The sequence below is a fragment of the Filicampus tigris genome, chromosome 5, assembly GCF_054856515.1.
Source record: "Filicampus tigris isolate MCC_2025a chromosome 5, RoL_Ftig_1.0, whole genome shotgun sequence".
In the NCBI taxonomy this organism is placed as follows: domain Eukaryota; kingdom Metazoa; phylum Chordata; class Actinopteri; order Syngnathiformes; family Syngnathidae; genus Filicampus; species Filicampus tigris.
The window spans coordinates 21,672,901-21,696,484 of record NC_141221.1 but is presented as its reverse complement, the minus strand read 5'-3'; the positions used below and the strand labels follow the sequence as shown (position 1 = coordinate 21,696,484).

General features: G+C 40.7%; 1 protein-coding gene across 7 annotated transcripts in view; it reads right to left on the bottom strand.

The window, feature by feature from the left end:
- Positions 1-23,584, bottom strand: part of fbrsl1 (fibrosin-like 1) — a 330,172-nt gene that overhangs the window by 88,666 nt on the left and 217,922 nt on the right. The window lies entirely within an intron of this gene.

Below are 23,584 nucleotides of genomic sequence, written 5' to 3'. Positions count from 1 at the left end.
CTACCTCATACGTTTCCTCTAATTAACTGCTGAACGAGAATCGTACTCTTTCTAATTTGTTTCGGTTTTGCGTTGTTGATCATAAAACCTATTTGAGAGCCGAGTCCGAGCAAATGTGTCTTTCCCCCTGGGAATTGTAGTATACAACGTCTTGCTCTGTACATGGTGCAACATCGCTTGCGGCTGGGGGCTGCGGGACATTTTGTTGTACACCTCTCTTTTGTGTCCTGTGTTGCATGCTGGGAAAGAGACACCCCGTGTGTTGTTCCTTTCCTTTGCTTGGGCCCTATGAGACTTTCCTGCTAATGTTCCCCTCCTGTTTTACAGCAGTGTTTCCTGGAACAGCCCCCTACCAGTCATCAGATGCTACATTAAGGCAGCACTCTGAAGTCTTCCTTCACCACTAAGGGCCACTGATAAATAACTTATGGGAGAGAGTATTCAAAACATCTCTCCTATTACTCGTCTTGATTCATTTTTTACAGTCCCTTGAGTGCCCCCCTCGCCCCCCTCCCCATCTGTCCTGCACTTCAAACACATCTGAATGCTCTGAGATACTTTCCCTATTCTATCCTACGGGATCCATGTGAAGGCAGAGAGAAAGAGAGAGAGAGAGAGAGAGAAAGAGAGTGCAGGGATGTGAGCCGGGCATGGGAGCTGTGCAAAAGAAAAGAAATGACAGCAGCAGTAGCTTTGAGTGGCACAATGTGACAAAATCATGTCTCCTGTCACCTTCCTTTTTGACTATTCTCCATGGAGTGAAGAAAGGAATCAAATTACGACAGATAGGAAGGAGGTGGGAGGGATGGTTGGAGGCAGAGATTTGTTGTGGAAGAGTCAAGGTCCCAAGCAAAGCGGCAACCTGTCTGTCAAATTATGATACGTCCAACAACTCTAAATTTTCTCGATCGCAATTACAAATGAGTCCATTAGGCCGCCGTCTGCCTCTGAGAGCAGTATGAGGAGAGTAAATGGGAGGGAATGTTTCTTAGGTGGGAGATGGCAGTTTTCACGTCACATAATGAGCCAAACAAACAAACCAACACTTGTAATTTGATGTGACGTCGACAGTAATTGCGTTTGATGCCGCAGGGAGGCGTGAAGGTGGAAATTGTGCTGTGGCGGCTCTGCTTGGAAGTGATAGTTATGGAATCTAAATTGGCCTTGCCTGTTTTCTGAAAGAAGAAAATAACACTGTCCGTTTTGGGTTAGGCCATCACAATGGTGTTTAAGGCAACACCCTATCAGTTTAAATGGATTTTAAATTAGCAGTGAGAGCAGGCCTATCAGCACTTCTCAACTGGGAAGAGCACAACCTCCAGATGTGTGGCGTGCATTTTGATGGAGTCAGGATGGCTGGTCCATATTATTGTGATGTACTCTCTGCTTTTCAATTACAACTACCGATACCGTAGTCACATTTCAAGCAAATTGAATTTGTGTATTAGCTGGCAAATGACCAATCTAGCCAAAGGGTAAAAATAACTTGTTGAATTATGCTTTTTGAAAGACATTGCAAAGAAGATAATATTTATTATTATTATTAATCATTATATTATGTATTGTATTATTATTTATTAAACCTGTCTTTGTTCAGATGCTTGGTCATACAGAATGGTATACTTGGATGGAATTTTTTCTATACAACTGGGGTGTTTGAATTACTCGCTCTGTAGTTGTTTGTATTGTGATATTTATTGGGGATGCGGTCGAACAGAACAACCACAGAATGAATAAAAAATGAATAAAAAGCATAACAACAGCAAAATAACAAGTATATAATTACCATAAAGTTATGCAGTAGTCTGTGATGGAAATTCATTGTCACGCCCTGTCAGGAAGGAACACTAGAATGTAGCAAGCAGGACAGGACAGGACAGGACAGGACAGGACAGGAGAGGGCAGGGGTAGAGGCAGTGCTACCGGCGTGTGGTAGTAGTGGCTATGTAGTGCCTAAATCTTAGACCAGCGATGGGCATCCTTAAAGCTGGAGAGGGGCATATTTTTTTGGGCCAGCGCAATCAGGGGCCCACATAGGAACGAGCACTACCTAATCAGAAATAGGTCAAAATTGCCATTTTAAGTAAGACCAAAATATGTGTCTCTTCTTTCAATGAACTGATGCATATCACAGTGTTATTGTAGTTCATTCTCAAGTTGTTGTACAGTAAAAAATATGCATTCTTTATCAACAAAGGGTCTGAAGCAAACAAAAAAAATAAAAACATTAACAAGTGCAAAGGGTTCTTGTGCACAAGAATTCCAACTGAAAGCACAAAACGGCTGCACTGTAAAACAACATTCAGTGCAAAAACTCATGAGGTAATTTTTTTTTTTTCACAAAGATCAACTCACTCCAAAAAATGTAATATTGGCCTATTTTGTCCGGCATGTCATTCAAAAACTCCCAAATGAATAGCCCTACCCACTCACTTGAATGATGCAGTGGAGAATAGGGCAGAGGTTCACTGCAATGTTGAAGGAGCCCTGGGAAGACTGCAGACATTGAGAAATCCATAACAACAGCCACTTGTCCACCATATGCTTTTACAACACTATTAACGTCGTTGAATATGTCTGTATTTTTGGAGGACACATATGTCAGTAACTCCTCATGTACATCCAACGAACTGTCAACGGTTCCTGTAAAAATCAGCAGCTGGCTGACATCTGTCACATGTGTACTTTCATTCAAGGCCAGGTAGTACTACTTGCAGTCATGAATAACCAGCTTAATTTTCCCTCCACGTGTCATGGCTTGTGCGGTTAAGTGAGGAGGCAAGACGTGGACCCAAATGCAAAGAAGCAGGAGAAGCAAACAGGAGTGCATTTTGTACTGAACAAACCATGTCTTTCCAAAAACAAAAACGCGACCAAGTGTACTAGGAAAAATCAAAATACTAAATAAACAAAGTCCTAAAAAATAAATACCTGTACATAAAATAATAAATTAAAACTCAAAGCAACTATGAAACAATGGGAAACAAAACACTCACAAGTCGACTACAAATATCAAGACAAGACAAGGGGGGGACGTGACTTGACGTGACAAAAGCAACAAACACAAAGATCCGACAAAGACAAAAAGAAACCAGGGACAAGCAAAGTGACAAGACGAGACAACGAGGAACACCTGGACAAGACAAGTGGCTGAGGGAGCTGATTGGTAGACACAAGGGACCTGGCTGCCGAGAACAGGTGGACACGAAAAAACTCAGTTGACGCGCTAGTAATGTGTGATGTCTGCCATCTAGTGAGGAACGGCGTTCCAACTTAAAACTGGTTCGGTAACATTTGTATACTTTTCACAAACATTCTAGGGGACTCTTTCATACATTCATCCATACATTATCTTCCGCTTATCCGAGGTCGGGTCGCGGAGGCAGCAGCTTCAGCAGGGAAGCCCAGACTTCCCTCTCTCCAGCAACATCTTCCAGCTCTTCCGGAGGGATCCCAAGGCGTTCCCAGGCATGCCGGGAGACATAGTCTCTTCAGCGTGTTCTGGGTCGTCCTCGGGGTCTCCTGCCGGTGGGACATGCCCGGAACACCACACCAGGGAGGCGTCCAGGAGGCATCCTTATCAGATGCCCGAGCCACCTCAAGTGGCTCCTCTCAACGCGGAGGAGCAGCGGCTCGACTCTGAGTCCCTCCCGGATGGCCGAATTTCTCGCCCTATCTCTAAGGGAGAGCCCGGACACCCTGCGAAGGAAACCCATTTTGGCCGCTTGTATCCGAGATCTTGTTCTTTCGGTCATGACCCACAGCTCATGACCATAGGTGAGAGTAGGAACGTAGATCGACCGGTAAATTGAGAGCTTTGCCTTTCGGCTGAGGTAATTCCTAACCACGACAGACCGATACAGGGTCTGCATCCTCTTTCATTGTTTAATAAATAAATAAGGATTTATCTAGCTCAGACTCTCCGGGTCCGTCTTTCTCCATGAAAAATACCGTAACTCCATTCTTCAAAAGATTACTCAATACGTACTGAGTGAGTAGCATTACCAAAGGCAAATCATCTATGTTAATACGTGAGTTTAATGTAGACTGACAGTCTCATGGGTAGCTAGCTATTAATGTTACTTCACTACCCATTATGCTTTGGTCGAGACAACAACATTACACAATCATTGACATTTTACTAGCAACCACAACCAAAGCAAACCGCATTAGCACAACATTGCCACCCCCCCCCCCCTCGCGGTGACTTCAAGTAGTGTGTCGTTTTTATCTGAAATGGTTGGCCACACCTTTTTAGGGATAACAAGCAGAACTGCACAGCCAGGCTTCTCGTCACCTTGATTTTGCACACAAAACATCTCAACAGCTCATATAACACATGAAACTCTCATTGGTAGACCACATCAAAATGACCATGATGTTTCAAACTGCATCACTTGCCCAAAGAACTTGATTTAAATGGCACAAATTGAACATTATCGGTGAGCGGAGTAGGGTGGCCAGTAGAATAGATCATGTACTTCAGTCATCAGTTGTTTTTTTCAAGAATTTATCAGTTATGGAGGATGTTAAAGACATTTGAAGCGCTTATTCCATGATTTTTTAGACATGGGGACAAATCAGCCACATCCCCCAGCCAACTGTTGCCCCAGTCACCGCCCAGAGCAACAACCACCACTCTATCCAATCCCCCAGGATAGCAACAGGGCGCCACCCGCCAACGGGGCCCGACACCGGGGCCAGCCACCACCCCAGAGCGGTAGCAACCCATAACTGGTGAAGCTGTGACCCATGCCAGATGGAAAATAGGACATGCGGGGGCGCCCAAGAGGGCAGATGAAGATCGGGACCGCAAGGACTGCCATGGGACAGGGGTTTAGGGCGCCGCCACACCTACCCAGCTGTCCAAACAGAGGGGGCCAGTCATGATGAGTCAAATGTTAGGATAATTTGTCCCATCTTTATAAAAATAGTACAATCTCGAAGTTGTTGTAGCTTTTGTATTTTACTAAGAGCCATATATAACATTTATATAGCCCAGAGATACCCTAAAAGGGAACAGACATTTTCCTGTGGGGCCTCTCCTATTAACTCCAGATTCCCATTAAATGAATTAAGGTTTTAACTTGGCAGTGAGTTCACATTTTAACTGAGTCTCCTTTCTGGTCATTATTGTAGCTAAGTTATGAAGTGTCAATGCCCATATTGTCTTTCCTTGTACTGCTTGTACAGCACCCAGATGGAAACAACCAGTCTTTTATTAATGGGGCAAGCCTCATCTTACTCACTTGGAGAGAAAAACTAATAAAATCATAAATGTATTCAGTCATTTGAAGACAAACTTTTGGTTTGAGTTGTATGGGTTACCACTGCTGTCCAGCTGGTCCTAACCAAAAAAAGAAGAAAAACAATTTGAGTTGAAAGTTTTCTAAGGACAAACCTAATGTGGAGGTTTGATGAAGCCTGGGTGAACTTAACAGACATGAATCTTTAAGATTTAAAGGTGCAGATAAAAATTTATAGAGGCATGCTTGGAAGGTGGCCATAGTGAACAGCTTGGCGAGCAGAGCAACATCACAGTGGGATGCCTAATAAGCTCTGTGCAATTTTTCACCCTGTATTTTAGCAATAAAAAAAAACAGTTTAAACAGCCTCCCCCAGAACCACAGCCGCTGCACTGCGTGCCATCTGGAGCCTGCTTTCATTTTATAATCCAACTGTCATTAAAATGCTTCTTGGCAGTTTACAGCTCGTTCCCCCTGTGCAGATGTGGAAACGATCTTCAGACGGGGGCCCTCTGATCAAAGTGCTCACTGCTGTCAGACACAACACTTACTACCCTCAGGCTAACTTCCAGTCCTACCCGGACTGGATACTCCCAATATTCATTTATTTATTTATGATACCAAGTGCACCTCTTGCTTCAAAACTCAGGTCAACTCCAAAGTTGGAAAACCTATTCCGTGCACAAAGAGGTTGCGGGTTAGAAGCATTGCCAAGTAAGAAAATGATCATATTTTTGGTTTTTGTTAGTTAATAGTACTGTAAATGGTGAATAATGATAACTTGGATTTATCTACATCTTATGGGAAAGTGGAAGAAAGAGGAAATAAAATACCAAACCAAGACTGACCCAGTTTTTTTTATTTATTTACTTTTATTGCTGAACCTATCCAGTTTCCTTTTTTTCGTTAAACACCACTACATCAAAGCAAAACAAGGTCCTTATCTGTTAGTTTTGAATATGGTTGGATAATTTTGGCATCTGAGGGCAGCTGCCTGATTAAATTAATTTAAGTGCAGCCATTATAAACAAAAAGAATACAGCAGCCGTGATGCCAACCATATGTGGACAGGATCACAACCAGAATTTAGTGGATGATATTCTTCATGCTAGCTGTGAATCATTTCTTTGAGAAAAAAAAATGCACTGTGATATTTCCAACAGCTGTTAAAACTGTGTTTGAAGATATGACATGAGTGTGTGTGTGTGTGTGTATATATATAAACAAATTTATATAAGAAAAAAAATATATATATATATATATATATATATATATATATATATATATATATATATATATATATATATATATATATATATGGCGGCGCGGTGGTCGACTGGTTAGCACGTCCGCCTCTGAGGTCGTGGGTTCAATCCGACCTCTGGCCTCCCTGTGTGGAGTTGCATGTTCTGCCCGTGCTTGCGTGGGTTTTCTCCGGGTACTACGGTTTCCTCCCACATTCCAAAAACAGGCTTGGTAGGTTGATTGGACACTCTAAATTGCCCTTAGGTGTGATTGTGAGTGCGGATGTTTGTTTGTCTCTGTGTGCCCTGTGATTGGCTGGCAACTAAAGCTGGTAAATTTAAGTTTTTCAGTTATTGTGGCTGAGTAATTGTTTTATTGTGCCAGCAACGGTTTTGTATTTCTTCATGCTTTTGAAAATATATATAGATTTTTGTCAAAATTATGGCTTATTATATGGCTTTTTTTCAGATAATATTGCATAATAGTAGTCACCATAAATACATGGAAAAATATACAGATATTCCATGTGATCGGAATCGGTATCGGCCGATCTCACTCATGCATTATCGGTATCATAAAACCTGATCGGAACATCCCTAATATATATATATATATATATATATATATATATATATATATATATATATATATATATATAGGTCCGCTGATAGTGTAGTGGTACACACGCCTGAGTTGTGTGCGGGCAGCGTGGGATCGATTCCCGCCCAGTGACAGTGTCTATGTGTGCCCTGCGACTGGCTGGCGACCAGTTCGGGGTGTAGTCTGCCTTCGCCCATTGACGGCTGGGATAGGCTCCAGCAACTTCCCGCGACCCTATATAGGGTAAGCGGTTTGGAAGATGACATATATATAGTCCAGGCCGACACCCTGGACTGGTTGCCAGACAATCGCAGGGAACACATAGACAAACAACCATTCACACTCACAATTAAACCTAGTGACAATTTAGAGTGTTCCATTAACCTACCATGCATGTTTTTGGAATGTGGGAGGAAACTGGAGTACCCAGATAAAACCCAGGCAGGCACAAGGAGGACATGCAAACTGGATTTGAACTGCGGAGCTCTGCACTGTGAGGCGGACGTGCGGACCGTGGAACCTCGATCTAGTTGTAATTGGTTCCATGAGCCCATTGTATCTTGAAACGCTCCGTTTCAGCACCAAAGTGTAGTTATATTTACTTTTTTTTTAACCAATGTGTGGTTAAAAATAAACAAAATGTGATGTAGAAACAAGTTCAATCACACACAATTATGAAAAAATAAAACACTTAAAGAACAACTATTTATTGCTCATTAACTTTACCAAAACAGGAGAAAAGTTTAAATCGACTACAGCTCTTAATTGAAAAAGTCAAGTCATCTTCCATATAATAACATGGAGAAAACCTGACTGAAGTGTTTCTTATGTCTGTTTCTTTTCAAATTCATTGGTTGATTTTGGCATTCCAATTCAGAGAATCTTGTCTTTTTCTTAAAAGAAAAAACAAATCATTAAGTGGAATGTCACATTGTCATTTAAAAGAATGATTCGCTACAAATTTCTTTTTATCATTTTAATAATGTTTTGATTATCTCACTCACGCTATCACCCGCAGCTGCTTTTTCATTTTTCTGTGTAATAAAAATCACAACAAGACGTATGTAGCCTAGTTACAAAAGGCGAGAGGGAGAGTACAGATCTTTATGTACAGAAGTATGGCAAGCACTTCCAATAACACTCCCTTTAGCAGTTTATCAATTGTTTAGAACTTGTTTAGCACTTTATTTACGTCTTCGGGAAAAGTTCAACGTGTTTGTTAACATGGGACCGGCTTACGCATTCATTCAACGCGGTCACTTCTGACATCAGTGACTGGGTGAATGTATTGTTTGTAGGTAAAGCTTCCGCCTCGCGACAACATGCGGCGACGGCTTTATGGCATGATTAATCTGACATTAACCATTCATTGTCTTAATTAATAACGCCGCAACATTTTAACAAATAAAATACACCACTTATTTTTGACCTACTGCCCATAGAGAGCTGGGGTAGGCTACAGCACCCCCACGACCCTTGTGAGGAATTTTTGGGGGATGAAAAGGAAATTGTTTTCGGACCTCACAAACCCAACAGCGATTTAAGTTGACCATACATGCAGAGGTGGAACTTCTGAATATATATGACTATACTGTGGAACCTATAGAAACAAACAACCATTAGCACTCATATTTACACATCATTGAGTGGGAACTGAAGCCACACTGCCTACACCCACTCAGGTTAGGCGTATGTACCACACGACATCATCAGTGACTCTCACATTCCAAGATGGAGAATTGAAATACTGCAACTAGCAAGAGCATCAAACAACATGGCATTACATGTTGGATGATAAGCAATATTGCTGATAAAATATTGCACAGGCACATTAGCTTCTTTAAGTTTCAGCCAAGAGACAAATCTAGTCGCAGTAACTTAATAACATAAGTGTTTCTGGCAGCAGATAGAAAGGTGATAGCAGTGTCTCTATATCATATCGCTTTGCCACATCCAGTGTGTAGCCACATTATTTACAGTCAGTCCATCGACCTCAGGCCTTCTCACCGATGTGTCATAGCGTGCATGGCATTAAAGCACCGACTGCGTGTTGACTGAGCTCCCCTAAAGCCAGTGACGCATGTTCCCTTCGTTTGGCACACGTCCCAGCATAACAACTGGGGCCATATTCGGTCTGTCAGTGCCATGTGTTTGCTCTCCTCACAGCACAGCGGTTGATGTCACTCAAAAGTCTGCATCCCTACTTCCCACCTCCTGGCATTGCTGAGGGCATCCGAGACTTAGCAGGTCTGCACAAATGAAGTCAACTTAATTTAATGGCTGTCAATGCTGCCTGTAATAGTAGTGCTGCTCAGAGTAACACTTACGTCCTCAAAGAGAAGAGTAGCAGAAGCCCAGGCTGACAAGAAAATCTGCTTTGGTCACGCAGATGTTCCTCTGAATGATGCTGATTTGATCCTCAGTGTCCATAAAAACTTAAGAGGTCAAGTTCGACAGTGATGTTTTGCCAGATTATTTCATCTAATTACCGCTACTGGTAACTGACAAGGGAAAATAATGGGCAAATTTCAGCCAAATTGAAGCACACAACGGCAACGTATGTATGTGTCGATGGTCAGTGGGTCGAGCAATTCACATTAGTTCTCAAGGCCACTAGCTGCTTTCTTTATCAATGCGCAAGCCACTCATCACACATAGCCGGCTTCCGATGTGGCTGGCTCTGTACGGGGCCGTAGCTTGTTCAAGTCGGGCTCAAGGCAAACAATATCACCCCTTCAATCCTCATCGTAATTTAGTTCAATTCTGATAAAGGTTTCTTCTTGCGTATGAAAATATAGGGGTCACACTGTTACATCCATGCGCTGAAGCCACTGGATTATGGTTTCATAGAGCTCTGTGAGAGCAACATTACCATCGCAGAGCCAGTGTATAGGACAGTGGTGAATCCGATGTTGTGCAGTTTGGGGTACAGATCCGTAGTCACAAGATGTTGATTTGATGAAGTCCCAGCAAAACATGCTGTTTTGAAGTGACCGACCCCAGTTCTGAGATGGTTGAGTCTCACCCAATCTTTCTAGGGCAGTCCTAAACCAGGCGGGGCTTCGATGTTTGGGTGTACTGTAAACTGATCTGGTCTTTCATTTTTATTTCCTCAACTGCAACTCCAGGATTCCAAGAACGTGGAAGTCAACCCAAACATATTTTTTTCAAGAATATGTTCTATGCAAGCCCACTAGTTGAAACAAGGCATTCTGATAAATACTGTGTTTGTGGAATAAGAGTTAATCCACTCGTTTTTAGCCCTCTTGTGGGGGCGGCCATTTTGTCACTTCTGTCGACTGAAAATGACATCACAACTTAACGACCAATCGCGGCTGACCTGTTTTCTGAAGCTGAGCCGTGATTGGTCGTTACCTGAGTCTTAGTAGTTGTGATGTCGTTTTCTGTTGGCAGAAATGACAAAATGGCTGCCCCCTGAGATGGCTAAAAATGGGGGGGGATTTTGCTGCTTAACTCGTATTCCACAAACACAATATTAATCAGAATCCCATGTTTCAACTAGTGGGCCTCCTGGGAACATAGTCTTAAAAAAATATGTTTGGGTTGATTTCCCCTTTAACGTTAGAGTCAAAGAGGTCTGCGGCATGGTCAGCGAAGGGGTGACAGGACTTCAATCTCTGGAGTATCAGAGGTTGTGCCTTGGTGACCAGCTAATTAAGGGGATTGTTTTTCTCCAGCACAGCTTGTTGAGTAAGATGATAGGCACAGAATGGGTGGGGTAATGGCTGATAGTTCCGGGAGGAGGTCAGTAGAAGTGGCGCGCAGACATCCGGTGATTATTCTCATAATTTTAGTGAAGCATACTGTATTTAGTAGTGCTATAGACGACCGCAAAGGCACTTGTACGGAGTATGGCATTGCAAACAATCCAAGACCATCTCAGCAGGTTGTTTCGTGATGCAAGTTTGGCTCAAGATTGTCAATATGATGTTTGCATATAAGTTGTTGGTCAAGCTTCACTCCTAAGTACAAGGGGAATGGATTACGTGAAAGTCCCATTTAGGTAGACCTAGAGTTGGTTTCTAGATTCATTCTTGTTCAAGTAATTTCATTTCTAGAGCTATAAACTTTTGTGTTATGATCACTGATCAGCAAGATTGTATGAATAAAATTATGACTTGCTTGAACCGAGACTTGACCCAATTTGTTTAAAATGTGGTGCTTTTTTTTTATTTTCCAGAGTAACTTGGGATTTGCGTGAAACTTGAAGGTTACGACTTGAGACTTCCTTGTGACTTGCACATATGTGACTTACTCTCACCTCTGCTCCTAGTAACTTGATCATACTTAAGGAGACATTATTATGCCTCCTCTAATCTTCCGAGCCATGTAGCTTTTCCACATGCTGGTACAGATCAAAGCAGCATGGATTTGCGCATAAGGGAGTGCAGTGAACGAGGATTTGGGCTTAATTGAAGGCAGCTGCCCCTAAGCATGCTCTCTTAGTTTCTCAGATTTCCACTTTTAATAGGAGTTCATTTGCCCAGTATTCCCTCCAGAGTCCGAGGGACGCCAGGGCTTGCATGATTTCAGGTCTGGCAGTCATCTCTGAAGCAAACCGATCGGAAACTCTACGTGCTTTGCTGTTAATTGACTCTGCACATGCGAACATCAGCTGACAGTTTGGAAAGCTATTTAACACATTCCAACATTGAGGGCATCCCGACGAACAAAACATTTGCTGGAAAGATTGTCCTGGTCAACAGAATTTTTTTAAATCAAAGATGACTTAATGTGTCCCTCAATGTATTCTTAATCCTCATTTCTTTATTTTTTTTTCTCTAGGACATCTGATTTATGAGATATTTTCATTTTTTGTTTTCACCTTTGACCTATAAAAGCTTGCACAATATTACAATGCGTTGTAATTTATAGCTATGCGGTTTCAGAAAAAAATCCACCCACTGCTGAACCAAACCCTTAATTCATAAATATTACTAAATATATTACTATATTACATACTATATAATATATTGTTATTATATAATAATTATTATTATTAAAACCTGATGCGCTAGAAAGAAAATGAGGCCAGATTCGGAATCAGGGCAAAATAAAAAAAAATATCTAGTTTTACTTTCTCTGATTAAAAAAAATAGCAAATATTTGTTGACCAGTGTAATCATCTGTCATCTGTTGGTCAATGCATGTAGTCTTCTGATTTAATTCTCTTACTTGTGTCAAATGTCAAACATCACAATGTAAGCAATCACACACACTCATCGCAGTGCATCTCAAGAGGAAAAGGCAAAGCTGAAGGTAAACCACTGTTTTATTGAGGTTTAATTTTGCTCTTTAAATCAACCGGAGAACCTAATATGGTTCGTGTGACTTAAGTACTTGTGTTTGGGCAGAAATACGGCAGCTACGCAAGTGCTTGTAACATCTTCTTTGAGGTTGTTGCCGTGCTTGAACTTGCTCCTACCAAATAGCCTTGGCCTTGCAACTTGGCTCTGTTCTTTATGACTCAACAGCAGCACCGCCTTGAGTATGGACAGGTCACGGGTGAGAAAGGAATCACATCTGAGCCCTTTTGTTTACATGCGGAGGCAACGAAGCCCTAAAAGCTATGGCACATCGGTGCAAAATAGTGTTACTTTGCCTTCCAAACAGTCTACAAAACATGACTTTACAGAGCTCTTTGCTCACTGGCCTCTTTGTCTAAGAAAGAAATGGAGTCTTTCCGAATATCCATTCAAAGGCCACAGTGGGATTTAGGGTGAGTTCAATTCCTTGCCAAAGGCAATGTAATGTTTCTCCAAGGAACTTTTAACCCCGATGACAACAGGAATTTCTATATTTAGCCACAATTGCATATGCCATTTGTTGCGAAGGAAATTCAAGCCCTCCTGTATTAGGCAGCACCATTCAGCCAAGTCAAGTCGGGAAAAACCTTGGAGTGCCAGCTCTTAACACACACAGTCTTGCATTTCCAGCCAGAAGAAATGTGTAAGTCATTACAGTCCATCCATGTTTATTGAATAAAACCCCACTTAAGTGTTATGTTTATGCACGGTCAGAAACACTCAAATCTTACATCCAGGCACACAAAACCATTTGTATCTTTTTTGACTTGGTACAGAACATCTGCAGCCAATATAGAATCAATTTTACTTGAATTACTCATGTGGAAAATGCATATAGTGCTGTTATTCAAATACACCACTTAAAAAGTTAGAACACAGTGTCATGTCACGTCAGACCAGTGCAGACACACAACGGCTTTTATCTGTTGAGCTGCTTGTTTGGCTGTACTCACGCTGCTTCACTGGATGTGTGTTGCAGAAACTTTTTATTGCGCACGAGTTAAGACTGCATCATTTAAAATGTAGCGCATTATATAAATTGAGCTGTTTGATACTTTTGGACGCTTTGCAATTTAACATAATTATTTTTACTGAGAGTCGAAATAGACAAAAAATTACAATACATTCATATAATTTTGCATAGTACTTCATGTAGGGTTTTGCGTAGCCATGACCAGCAGTGTGGCCACAGTTACCTTGATAAGTAACTGTTACTTTACTGATTACTTGATTTTAAAAAGAACTTACTTTACAGGTTATATGATTTTAAAAGTACTTAAATTAGATTACCAGCTACTTTTTTGGTTTTATCCAGCACCTGGTGACAATATCGTTTCAACATAAAAATTACAACTCGTTTGGCCAATATTTTAATGGAAGGACATGTTTAACAGTAATATTTTATTATTGCCTTAACTATACTGGTAGGTGTTTTTTTTTTATATGACAAACAATAATGGCGGCACATTCTTTATTACATTTAAAATAAAGAGGCTACTTGTTAACATTAGCACTTTTTCAAATTCACTTTTGACTTCGAAAATCAGTAACATGAAATAGTTTGTTGAAATGTCAGACGTCCAACTGCTATAAAGGTTCTCCTCCTTCACCTTTAACCACTAAACCAGCCTATCTTAACGTCAGATAAAGCCGAGATGCTCAAAGCTTAGATGGTCCTTTTCTGTCATTGAAGAGCCAGAAACGGAAAAAGTGAGATTCAGCTCCTCACAATTTGTTCATTCACTCTACTGAATTGTCATTGTATCTCCGTGAGAGCCCACTTTGCCATCATCTCTGACTCCAACATTTTGCTGTATAATCTGTCTGTCTGTCTATCCGGCACGAGTTTTTATTGCAGCTGTGTCAGACATGTTGCATACTCAAGAGGAGTTAGTTGCGTTTTTATTTTCCGATGGTGCTGCTTGACTTTTATGCCACAGTAACACAAAGTTCAATTATGTAACATGCAAAAAAATATGTAACTATGCAGATGCTGCCCTACCCACAAACAAGATACGTTCCAGAAGGCTGATTTATTCCTATATCATTACTATTAAATTGTTTTTCATTCGTTATTAGCTGGAAGATGCCTGCTTTCTGTACGCTTGCCAATCCCTGGGAAGATGTCTTCACCATGCCGCCATGCACGCTCAAAAGATGCGCACTTTTAGCACACTCAACTGGTGCTTGGTCACACCGCCGCACAAATGTTTTCGCCCCCAGTCGATTGATCTCCATCACACCGTGATTTTAGCACATAAGACACAAAGAAACGTTCCAAACAGCTAAAGCACAAGAAAAGGCTCGTCACTCAAATTGACGTTGGAGGGGTGGTGGTGTAGCGTGTTATTGTATTGTGAACCAAATTTTAGATCGCACAGCAGTTTGTTTGTGTGTCCTGATTTTTGTAACACAGATATTTCTGAGTAGGGTAGCTTCTGTTTAGTATAAATGGGAAAGAAAATTGCTTAGGTTTTTTTTTGTTTCCGTTATGTTTTGTTTCAAGCAGTTGGAAAAGCCCATCCCAAATACTGAACCTATCACCAACCTTTGCCACTTTAAAGAAGGCAGATCATTCTCAGAGTTATACCGTACAACAAACAGGCCGCTGTCAATCTCTTACTGTTTTTATATGTATGGGGAAAAATGGACCGGCTTAATGTTTCGACACAAGTGATCATCCGTCCTCATCTCTTTAATGAAATTAGATTAAGTTCACCTGGGAAAGAGCTGAGAAAGCAGAATGCCTCACCACCTCCTTTAATCTAAAACCAATTTGCCAGTAATATTTCTTTCCCAGCAGCTTGGGATTTGCCGGCCCTGATTCAAAATGGAGGAGGAACGAGATGAGACCTGAGCTGCCTGGTTGCATTCAGCTCCCCACAGGCTCTGAGAAATTAGAACTGACACCGGCAACACAGGCCTTAATATGGAGATGTCATTTTTTTCTCCTCTTGATGTGGACGATGTGGCTGCCTTACCATTTGTTTTGTTTTTCTTCTTTATTCCATTTCATTCATATTGGTTAACTTAACAGTAAAAAAAAAAAAACAAGGGGGACAAATTACTGCTTAAAAGATTAAATATTTCCCCCCCAAAAGTAATTTAGTCTCTGATTAAGATAACATTAGGCCTTGGGGACTTTATTAAGTCAGAGCAACTATACCTGTGGTCAGGAATGAAGATCTCAGTATACATAGAGGAAATGTATCTCTGAAATGAAAATTGAAGTTTAATTGCACAACCAGTGGTATCATTTGTGTTCTTGTGTCCCGGCTTTGGAGTGAAGTGAGTCAAAGGGCACGCTCGACAGTGAAACCCAGCCCCAATGCAAGTTGGGAAGAGTAGGCATGATGACAGTCAAAGACTTGTAGCTTCTGCAGGGTCATCTAACAGACAAGCCAACTGACATCAGCAATGATGGCTTGTCACTAGCAATACATATCATAAAGCAATGCGGAGCCAGGGAAGATGGCTGCTGCATCGGTGTGGCACAACAGCCTGGCTCTGGAACTCTCTTAAAGATTGTCAAAGATGGGATATTGTAAAGCATGCAATGTCAGTTTGTACAATATGTGGTTATACCTCTGGGCAGTACGCAGGGGACACCCTGAACTGGTTGCCAGCCAATCGCAGGGCACACAAAGACGAACAACCATTCCTACTCACAATCAATTTACAATCAAAATTTCGAGTGTTCCACCATGCATGATTTTGGAATGTGGGAGGAAACCGGAGTACCCAGAGAAAACCCACACTGGCAAGGGGAAAACATACAAACTCCACACAGGAAGGCCGGAGCCGAACCCTGGACCTCTGTACTGTGAGGCGGACATGCTAATGAGTCGACCACCGTTCTGTTTATTTATTTATTGATTAGAACTGACTCAAGTCATGTAAAGCAACAAAAAATGCACTTCATAAGTGAGTAGCAAAGAGGAGCCAGACAGAAGTTTGAAAAACACCACAAAATACAACAAGGCCAGGACCATACAGGACTGTCATCTTCCCTGATGAGTCTAATTTTCAGCTTTGTCCAACACCTGTCAGTCTAATGGTTAAATTACTCACTGCTCAAGTGTCTAATAAAGGTATTTTGTTTGTTAAAAAGCTGTTGTGAGTATAATTTAATGTAAATTATGTCCTATAAATGAATGAGAGACAATTGGTGGAGCGCCATTGTCCCGTGCGGCTCTCGCTCTGCATGCAGGTCAGCTATTATAAAACATATTAGTTTGGTGCCCAAAAAAAAAGGGGACGCGAGTTGCAAAAGATTTTACTGCACTTCACTTCAAAGAAGAGGAAGTCAATCCTTAGTACGGCGCACAAAACAACTGCGTCCCGATTGCACCCCGGAATTCTTTTTTTTCATGGGGGAATTATGTCAACAAGAACCACATAAGAGCATTATTTTATTTATTTCGACTGTCTGGCATGCACTAGCCACAACATCATGACTATCACATCTACAGCCTATTTTACAACACGCGACAAGGCTGCTCCTCCTCCTTCTCCTGTGTGTCAGTCGAGCAATTGAGCAATTCATCCTGAGACTCGTCAGTGTTTTGAAGCAGATGTAACGCCTCCTCTACTCTTTTTAATCGATCATGGCCACCAGCAGCGTTTCTCAATGCAACCGCTGGTTGCTATAAAAACCTACTGTGCGTACCGTCAACTTTACTGGAACGCTGTAGTTAAAGGAGTAATGGCTCGTAACTATCTTTATATTGTTTAATACCATAAAATTGCACCATGGTAATGAAGTATATACATAATTGGGAAAAGTCATGAGCCCAGGAGCATAGTAGGTATAATAACATAGGAGTAAAAACACATCAAAGTTTGAAAACAGTCAAAATGGCTGCTCTTGTACTCCTAGTGTTAAGGAAAGGTGGACATTGAACTATTTTTCACAGGAACACAATAACTGTGTCTGCCTCATTTGCAAGGAAACTGTTAACTATTTCCCTGTTTTTTATTTATTTTTTTAACATTTATTTTCCACAAAATGCCATGTTTCAAATTAACCCTGGCCTGTACTGGTGAATAATATATGTACAGTATGTATATTTCACATATTTCCCTGTCATAGATTTAAATTGTTAAGATAACATTTAAATGCTAGTTGTTATAGATATTTGAAATGTAATTTGCACTGGTGAATTATTTTACTTATTTCTCAGTTTTAAATCTAAAAGTTCAGTGAACATTTATTTGACAGTGATATGTCATGTTTCAAATGGACCAAAAGACACATTTAAGAATCTTGAAATTTAAATAAAAAAGTGGTTTGCAAAATGTGCTTGAATTTATTGGTGTTCCCTGTAGAAAAGAATGTCAGGCTAAATAGTCGGCCCCTGCATTTTCACCTCACCAAATCTGGCCTTCTTTTGGACACCCCTGGGCTTAAAGCGGAAGTCAACCCAAACATATTTTTTTCAAGAATATGTCCCCAGCGGGCCCACTAGTTGAAACACGGCATTTTGATTAATTGTGCGTTTGTGGAATACAAATTAAGCAGCACAATGCACTAGTTTTTAGCCATCTCTGGCTTCTGTCGACTGAAAATGACATGATCACGCCAACTGCTCACAACAACCAATAACGGCTGAGCCCCCAGTGATGGCTAAAAATGAGGGGATTAACACTTATTCCACAAACACAATATTTATTAGAATGCCCTGGTTCAACTAGTGGTCTTGCATAGAACATATTCTTGAAAAAAAAAAATGTTTGCGTTGACTTCCACTTTAAGTGACGAGAGTACAGGATGTAGCAAAACATGTGACTGTATGTTGTCGCTCGCCACTTTTTTTTTGTCATCCTCTGCCCCCGCTAAATCTGTTTTGTGTGGCAACGTGCCATTGGTTTATTCAGATATTGTGAAACTAATTACAGTCGGGGCCACACCTGGACGCAGCAGTCAAATGAATTAAAGGTGTGAAAAACAGTGTGTGGTCAGGTGGCGAACAGTGAACGGAGGGTTTGTTTTCATTGGAATGATATGGTTAGAAGCTGGCACCTGTCTTGGCAAAAAGCGGTAGAAAATGATCACAACAGGTTTAGCTTGAGTACTCGCAATTACAGATGAGAGGCTTTGACTCCAGTGAGCGGAATCCATTGTTTCACTCTTCAATCACCTTTTCTTCCCATGTGAAATGATAGCTGGTCTCAGTAATGTCACCCGTGCCCTACATTTCACAGCAATTTTCTGTGAGTGGGTCATGTTTTTCATTGCAGTTATTGTACTGTAGTAATATCTGTTTCTGAAGAAATGAATAGGCCACTACTGGTTTAACCTTTACCCAGATTTCTTCCATGCAGTAAACCTGGAGTGGCCTATTAATATTCCTTAACCATTTGACATTTGCCAGATGTAGTCACTCACTCAAGCCTCATTGTATTTGTTTAGCGCATACTGGGTAATGGTTGGTTGGTGGCAGCCACCTGCTTACAAGTTGCAATGCCTTTAGGGAACCTCACTACATTCTAATTCCTTTACAATTTAGCAATTACTCCCTGGTAAATGAATGAGATAGCATGCCTAATCTCCCGTAAGCTTAGCTCCCAGTTCTGTAGGACTGTCTACAGAGTTTCCTATAAATAAAACATTGATAGCAAGCCCAATTTACATTAAGTGCAGCCTGGAATGTCAATATTCTTTTATCTTTTTATTGAAGTGAGAAAGGAGCAAGGCCGCAAGCTAGTTGCGGCACAGCCTGTCAGTCATCATGCACCTCCCTGGCATCATTGCATGGGGTGAACAAGAAATGTAACACAAGAAGGAGGCTGTGATTGTTTTGTTTTGACCCTTATACCAGCTCCATATAGTACCATTTGAACTACCGTATATGTCTGTGGCACAATTGACTAAGATTCCAAATAGTGGACACAAAATGTTGTGTTCACTACAAGTGTCAAAATGAATCTATTAATCATCAAATTCCACGCCAACTAATGTGATAATCAATTAATCGTTTAAAGCTACAGTTTAAAAAAGTTAGAAATCCTCTGATTTCAGCCACTCAAGAGTAAATATTCTCTGATTTGTGTAATCCTTCATGAAATCAGACAGATAATCTCCTGTGTATTATCAAAACAAGACCATTGCAAACATCTGCTTTTACTTCGGAAAAACATTATAATTTTTTCCCAATTTTTGACATCTTACAAACTGAACCAGTAAATGAATCATAATCAATTTATGGAAAAAAACAATCAGTCAGTTTTGCCCATGACAAAAACAATCGTTATTTGAAGTCATAGTATGAATAATTGACATTCAATTTCCAGTAGCCTAAGAAGTGTATATCAAACTAGTAGCCCTTGCATTAATCAGTACCCAAGAATCCTGCCGGATTGTCTACCTTTGCAGCAATTATTATTCATTCATTGTTGTCTGTTTTGTTCACTCTCATCTGATTTACATATAGTCAATACGTCATAGGATGCAACACAATATCTAATACTGAGAACAATCAATAAAATTACATGGCAAGATGTGTTATCTTGTGCAAGAGCTTGTGCAAGGGCATTCTTGATCAGCTAGAGGGTCTCGAGATTAGTTTCAATAGCAACATTTTAAACGGATTGTATCAGTCCAAGCTAGAGGTCGAGAATGGACACATTTTTCGAAAGGACATTTTTATGTTGGTGTATACCTAATGATTTATTTCGTTCTTAAAGTATGGTGCTGGATGGCAAATTGCGGTAGAGTGTTGGAGCAATTTTTAAAATTATTTTTATTATTTATTTTTTTAGCTATCATCTATGCATCTATGACGATTTTCTTAACCCAAATAATTCTAACTCCAAAAATGCAAAACCAATTCTGTGACTACTTCTCTGAAGTATAATGCCCTACTTAGTACATCATACTGAGCTGGATACATTTTCTACCTTGCACTTAAATATTCATTGTTTACAAAAAACCCAAAACTACAACAACCTAAAATATATTTATCAACTCTGTCACATTCCTTCACAGTCATGGCATTCTCTGAAACTTGATATAATCAATCTCTACTTTCTGCCTCACTGTCTTGCTACAGTATATATTCCTATTTACCAAAAGTGGGGAGCTGAGTGTGCATCTTGAAAACACAAATATACAAAACTGTATTGTTTTGTATATGTATATTGAAATCCATTCTTTCAATCCCTCGCATGGGAAAAGTAGTATAATTGTTTATCTCCAAAGACCACCGGACACTGACGTATGCAACTTTAACGAGGCACTTTTCTCCATCTTGGATAGTATAACTAAGGAATATAAAATGCGTTTACTTCTTGCCGATTTCAACATTGATTTGTTTAAGAGTGAATCATCATCTACCACACTCTAAAAAGAGTTGGGTAAAAATAACACAATTTGGGGTCAAACATGGACCAATCCGCTAATTGGGTAAAATTGACCCACCTCATTGCATTGTTTTGTACAAAACAGCCCATTTTTGGGACTGTTTCTGTTAAAACAATTCAGAAAGTTGGGTCAAATTGACCCAAGTAGTGAATCAGTCCATTTTTGACCCAACATTGTGTTATTTTTAACCCAAGTGTTTTTAGAGTGAGACTTCATAAACGCACTCAAAGCTACCAATTTTTTTCCACCAATTCTTAAGCCCTCTCATGTTACTACACCCTCAGCATCACCTATTGACAATATCCTATTTACTTCTTTTGATTTTTAAATTACAGCAGGATTATTGATATCAGACATTTCTGACCATCATCCCATTTTTCAGATTATGCATACCAAGGGAATAACAGCGGTACTAATTCATATCACTCTCAGACCAAATTTCATAAATGTATCCATCCATCCTGCCCTGCGATTGGCTGGCAACATATTCAGGGCGTCCACCGCCTACAGCCCGAAGACAGCTGGGATAGGTTCCAGCACGCCCCGCGACCCTTGTGAGGATAAGCGGTATAGATAATGGATGGATGGATGGATATCCATCCATCCATCATCCTAACGGGGGTCGCGGTCATGCTGGAGACTATCCCAGCTATCTTTAGGCAGCAGACGGGGTACACCCTGAACCGGTTGCCAGCAAATAGCAGGGCACACAAAGACAAACAACCATTCACACTCATACCTAAAGACACCTTAGACTGTTCAATCAACCTATAATGCATGTTTTTGGAATGTAGGAGGAAACCGGAACACCCGGACAAAACCCACCCAGGCACAGGGAGTACATGCAAACACACAGGGAGGCCGGGGCTGGATTCGAACCCTCGACCTCTGCGCTGTGAGGTAGACGTGCTAACCAGTCGATCACTGTGCCTCCCTTCATAAATGTACAACAATATTTATATATACTATATTAGTATATAAAATCTAGTAAAATACATTTAACTAAATTTGGAGTCCTTTAAGTCCTCAATGTCTACAGCTAAATGGTGTTGATGAGGCCTGTCAGTTATGTTTACTTTTTTGTAATTCAATTATAAAGACTTGTTTTCCTTTGATCAGCCTCAAAAACAAGAGTAACTCATCAAAAGGGAAACCTTGGATTACAGATGAGTTTATAAAAAGATCACTAAAGAAAAATAAATTATATAGGAAAGGTATTACAAATCCTACTTTGAACTAACCGTTTAACCGTCTACGATTTATTAAACGTTTAGTATTTTACTAGTCGGTTAAACGCTGCATTAAAAATCACGCATCTTGTTCCTCACGCCTCTGCCTCTGTAAACAAGCTGTGCACCAAGAGAGAAAATTGCTCCCCTCCCCCCCGCCCACACGGACACATAGTAGGGGGCGGAGACACTAAGTTTGGGGAAGAAAAGTAAATTCCGTTGAAGCTACAACGAAAAACAACGGCATCATTTGGCAGTATTTTGATTTAGCAGATGACAACAAGGTCGTTTGGAGGCTTTGTAAGCTTAAATTCGCTTACAACCACTCTCTCGGAGCGATGAGAAACCACATCCAAAGTAAATCTCTATGAGAACCTGCAGGTCGATGGCGGCGGTGTCAGGCAGACGAGCATGAGCGCGTTTGTTCCAGCCAGGCGCTACGATGCTCACCGCACAGCAAAGATTACCCAACTAATTTGTAAAATGACGCGATATGCTGCCGCTTTCTTTTTTTGAGGGCAAACGGTTCGAAAAAAATTTATGCTGTATATCGAGCCTGAGTAGGCTACGTGGTGCCAAGTCGCAAAATAATAACGCCCCAACTCGAGAGTAGCCATAAGCCAAATGAAAGAGTAGATACTACGAGCGTTTGAGCGGCTCAGCTATGTGGCCAATGCCTTAACTACAGACGGATGGACGTCCATAGCCACCGAATCTTACATGACTATAATGTGTATAACGTATGTGGACGAAGGACATCTCCGCAGCTGTGTTCTTCAGAATTCGGACAGCGCCTTGGAGGAAAGACATACAGCTGAAAACTTGGCTGCTCTCCTGCGGAGTGTCATGGGTACATGGGCACTAGAAAATAGAGCCGTCGCCTGTGTGCATGATAATGCACCTAACATATGGCGAATGAGACCCTGCTGGACTGGGAATCGGTACCATTACTCATTACATTATTCATAATAAATGCCATGCATTGCATTGGCAAATGTATCAGAAATGTATTTCTCTTTCAATTGTTCACTTTTATTCAGTCAGTCAGTTGTTGTTACATCAATAGAATTGAAATTAACAAACTGTCCTAAATGTTTGGGTTGAAATAGCCCCTACTGTAAATACACAAAACATTTGTACTTTACACTTTGAATTCAATGTATTAAATTTCAAGTTTTCTTGCTTATAGACTAGTCGACTAGTCGCAAATAAAATTTGAGACTAGTCGGCGGGCAAATTAGTTGAAATTCCCATCCCTACTTTGAACAGTTACGAAATGTATAAGAAATACAAAAATAATTGTAATGTCAGTTAGGAAGATTCACGAGGACCTCACACTATGTTTTTGAGTGTAGATTTGGATAACTGTCTCACCTGGAATTATCATGTTAATCTAGTAACAAAAAGATCAATCAAAAATCTTGGTATTCTGAAAAAGGCTAATCCCCTGGTCCATCCGTCTGCTCATGTAACCTTGCATTAGAGTTAGGTTTTTAAAAAAAAATCTCCATTCTTGTAATATTGTTTGGGCGTCAACGTATCCAACATATCTGAGCAAACTGCTGTTAATCCAGA